This window comes from Alligator sinensis, unplaced genomic scaffold, assembly GCF_000455745.1.
Source record: "Alligator sinensis unplaced genomic scaffold, ASM45574v1 scaffold63_1, whole genome shotgun sequence".
NCBI lineage: Eukaryota > Metazoa > Chordata > Crocodylia > Alligatoridae > Alligator > Alligator sinensis.
The window spans coordinates 471,791-476,737 of record NW_005842811.1 but is presented as its reverse complement, the minus strand read 5'-3'; the positions used below and the strand labels follow the sequence as shown (position 1 = coordinate 476,737).

General features: G+C 44.1%; 1 protein-coding gene across 1 annotated transcript in view; it reads right to left on the bottom strand.

The window, feature by feature from the left end:
- RAB3B (RAB3B, member RAS oncogene family) overlaps positions 1 to 4,947 on the bottom strand; it is a 117,569-nt gene that overhangs the window by 12,107 nt on the left and 100,515 nt on the right. The window lies entirely within an intron of this gene.

Here is a 4,947-nt window from a genome sequence, read left to right as displayed (position 1 = left end):
ACCCACTACCCTGTGCTGCCACCACTTTGGGTGCAGCCACTGCACCCTTCCCCCCTTGCCTGCGCCGCGTCCATTTGGAAATTGTGTCTTAGGTAACCAGCACTTTTAGCTTACCAGCACCCCCATTCCCCACTCATGCCAGATAACAGGGATTTTACTGTAATTAGAAGTTATAATCCCTATTCCATGATGATACCGTTGAGCTTTAACAAATCTTAAATTAAAACAATCTTTATATAGGTTTATTATTTTTAAGAAAAGCATCTTAACAAAAAAATTAAAAAATATGATGAAATAAAAATAATCTGATTTAAATAAACCATCCGATTTTTTGTTAATTTTTTTTTTTTTTTTAATCGTTGATTTTTATCCACCCTGGTACCAAATCAAAGAAAGGGGTAGGCACCAACTCCCAGAAAAGAAACGTTTTTTGTTAGCTCAAGTGTTAGTGGCCCGTGTGTGTGCAGTTAAAGAACAAGGGATCTAACTCTAGCTCCCTGTACAAGCACAAGCAATCTGTCTGTCAGCAGCAGCTGTCACTAGACTAGCAGGCAGCACCATCGACTTCTAAAACCTCTCAGACCAGGTCTTTACTTTTTGCTAGCATAGCTATGACAGCTAGACATGTGAAAGAAACTGACACCCTCTAGCTAACTTAGCTATTCCAGCAAAACCGCTGTCAGGAACACAGCTATGGAAGGGAGCTTTGGTCTACTTAGCTTATGTCTAAGCACATGCCTGGTGCTGAACTGGCAGAGTTGCCTCTCCTGGCTATTGCCTGAACCCCACCTTATTGCCACTCTGGCCCTTTTGAGTCCAACCCTGATATTTTTCCTGCCACACCTTGATGTTAAGATTTAACAAGGAGGCTGTCCCTAGAAGGACAAAGGGTTTGGGGAGGTAGGCCCTTGTCTAGGCGGAGGCTCCCCGGATGTGGCCTACTTTAGCTGGGTCCTTCTGCCTCAGGCCCGCTGTAACAGGACTCTAGTCTCACCCCTCGTGGGCCCTGGGCTTGTGCCCCTAGTCTTTGTTGTCTGGTACCACAGTCCTCCAACAAACAACAACCAGCCTTCTCAACTGCTTGGATTTCTGCCCCTATGCAGTCCACTGGGACCTCAATCCAGGAACTGCTTTATGCTGAGTGCCCCTACAGCACTCCTGTGGCCTCCAATCCAACCCTTCCAGATGTATCCGGTCCTCCAGTATTAAACAAAATGAAACAAAACATAAGCATCCACTTCAAAGAAAGGACTATCTGCCCAGCACTAATCCCACACCATGGCAGTATTGCCACACTGGCTCAAAGCACTTATTTTTCATTGTCCAGTGGTGTAGGGGCTTCCTTCATGCTCCCCTGAGGAGCCAAGAGTCCTTTCTCCATGGGCAGCCCACTGGTCTGTTCCCTTGACCTCTGCTTGCTGTGGCTTGAAAGACCCAACTCCTAATCTTGCTGCAAGCAGGAGGCTAGGGCTGGGGGCTCTGTTTGAATCTATTCCAGGAGGTTTCATCACCTGATGTAATGACATTAATGACTGATCTACTGTACTCTACTCAGGAAGGCAAATGTACATTACTATTCCATTTTAAAAACCCACTGGACTACTGTATAAATTGGACTCAACACTGAATAGTTATTTTAATGAATGCCCTATCATTTATCTCCCAGGTGAATCTCAGCAGTCTCCTAGAGATTATATTTAATTCCTGAAGACTCCAGGGCAATCCTGGAGGGTTGGCAAACCTAGAGCTAACCCCTGCCTGCTCTGGGATGGGCTTAATATTTGCCAGCCCAGCCACCTCTTGGTCATGTCGTTGTCCCTTCTGCACCTTTCCCCTAGGGCCAGATGTAGCTAATTGCCTTGAGCTGCCTGACCCCTGGTTCTTCACCTAGTAATCAAGCCCTCCTAGTACCAGGGCAGAGGTTCCCAATTATACCAGGCTAGAAGAAAAATGTTTGCTGGCATATACCAAATCTACACCAGGGGCCATTGCCTACCATACCTAGCTACTGCCAGCATAGGTACAGTAGCACAGACCTAGACTAGACAATTCCCAAAGGAAGGGATGGAGAAGCTACCAGAAAGCAACCCCACCAGCCCTTGCTAGATCACTTAGGCTTGTGAACAGCACTTCATGTAGAACCACAGAAAGGTCAACTGAGCGAGCAAATCAAATCACCATGGACGCTTGACATTTGTTCCATGCCTTGTCAGAAGCAGCTCTGCCATCAAGCTACCACACACCAAAAATATAAAAGCTGGCTTCTTCCCTCTCTTTTCACCCTCAGCCCTGGCTGTTTTGCTCTGAAGAGGTGAGATCATTTCTGCCAGCAACGTCAGAGGGTTACGCTTTGCCCCCACAACCCTCAGGGCAGAACAGAGTCTAACAAACTGCAATTCTGTGCACTTGGTTAATAAGCCATTTAGCTCCAAGTTGTTTTTTTTTTTTATATAAAAATGACTGATATTTCCATCCAAGAGCTATTTCTATCCAGAAGAGATGCAATAACAAGACATTAATCTTCTAAGCATACGTATTCCTCAGATTAATCAGCAGAGTGATTCGCATTAACTTTATTGTGTTTCAGGCTATACAGCAAAAGAAAAATAGAACAAAAACTATTTGAAAGTTAAAGGGGCATTCAAGATGAATCAGGTCTCTATTTAGGATTGGTAAACAAAAAGATTTCAATTGACCTTAGGTTCCATAAAATGGTTCCAAGAATTAAAAAAAAAAAATCTACTTTTAAAAAAAATAAATCAGCGTTCTTCTCCAGTATGGAGCCCAAGTCTTGTTCTAGGGCACAAGGACCTGAAAGGGAAGTTGACAGAATCCTTTGTCTTTGATTATTTTACATTTTAGAGCTGGATTTTACATTTCATCCAGCTCTGAAAATCAAAGCAATCTAGTCATTTTCATTGGCTATCATCGTTTTAATTGTTTATCATCAAATTTTTGCCATATAGTAAAATCATTTGTGTGCTGCATATCCCACATTGTATTATTGAAGAGAAAAGAATCGTAAAGGGCCACTTTATCTTTAATCATATATATATATATATGATTAAAGATTGTGTGTGTATACACACACACACACACACACACAAATGATTAAAGATAAGCTAGATTCCAAAATCCAGCTCCACATTCTTCTCAATAAAGCAACAATTAAGGGTTTTATGGGGTTACAATGAATCTAACAGGGGGATGTGTGTGTGTGTGTGTGTGTGTGTGTGTGTGTGTGTGTGTGTGTGTGTGTGTGTGACATTAAAGATAAGCTGCCCTTTTACAACTCTTTCCTCTTCAATAATTCGAAGTGGGATATGCAGCACACACACATGATTTTTACTATATGGCCAACATTTTCAAACATGGGTGCCCAAAGATAAGCACTTAAATAGAAGTGAACTGATTCTCAGAAAAACTGGATGCTGGCAGGCAGTTAGCATACGAGCCAACAGCTCTTGGTCACCACTGTCTTGAATTTTGTGCAATCATTCCCAAATATGTGTATATTGCCATTCCTAGGAATGAGTGGATGGGGAGTTCAGATTTGGTGTTGTTTCACACTCACTTTGCACAGGTTAAAATAGCTATACAAGACACAAGTCATATAAAACACAGTGAAGTCTTGTTAATCAGTCACTGGGGAATGCCTCCCTTCGATCTTATTAGTTGGAGCACTGAAACCCAGCCAGTCTTACTGATTGTACACAGATCACTTTGGTTGATTCATCGTATGTTCAAGTGTAATTAGTCATTTACAAATGTAATTCTCAATGTAAATTATATATTTATCATATAGTGAGCATGGTGAATTTTTGTAATACATTTTTTCTCTATAGGAATACCAAAAATCATTTACATCCCAACATGATCACCCGAAGACTGGAAGAAGGCCAATGTGGTGCCTATCTTCAAGAAAGGGAGGAAAGTGGATCCGGCTAGCTATAGGCCCATCAGCCTGACTTCTATCCCGGGGAAGATCTTAGAAAAGTTTATTAAAGAGGCCATCCTTAATGGACTGGCCGACGTCAACATCTTAAGGGATAGCCAGCACGGGTTTGTTGCGGGTAGGTCTTGCTTGACCAATCTCATTTCCTTCTACGACCAGGTGACCTATCACCTGGACAAGGGAGAAAAGATTGATGTCATATATCTTGACTTCAAAAAAGCCTTCGATCTGGTGTCCCATGATCGCCTCTTGGAGAAACTGGCCAATTGTCGCCTTGGGTCCTCCACGATCCACTGGCTGGAAAATTGGCTCCGGGGTCGGACCCAGAGGGTAGTAATCGATGGAAGTCACTCATCGTGGTGTCCTGTGACCAGTGGGGTCCCCCAAGGCTCTGTCCTTGGACCCATACTGTTCAACATCTTCATTAATGATGTGGACACTGGAGTCAGAAGCGATCAGAACTGGCCAAGTTCGCCGATGACACCAACCTCTGGGGCAAAGCATCCACACCAGAAGACAGGCAGGTTATCCAGGCTGACCTGGACAGGCTCAGCAAGTGGGCGGACGAGAATCTGATGATGTTCAACGCCGATAAATGCAAGGTTCTCCACCTTGGGAAAAAAAACCCGCAGCATCCTTATAGGCTCGGCAGTGCTATGTTGGCTAGCACTATGGAAGAAAGAGACTTGGGGGTCATCATTGACCACAAGATGAACATGAGCCTGCAATGCGATGCGGCGGCTAGTAAAGCGACCAAAACGCTGGCTTGCATCCATAGATGCTTCTCAAGCAAATCCCGGGACGTCATTCTCCCCCTGTACTCGGCCTTAGTGAGGCCGCAGCTGGAGTACTGTGTCCAGTTTTGGGCTCCACAATTCAAAAAGGATGTGGAGAAGCTTGAGAGAGTCCAGAGAAGAGCCACGCGCATGATCAGAGGTCAGGGAAGCAGACCCTACGATGACAGGCTGAGAGCCCTGGGACTCTTTAGCCTG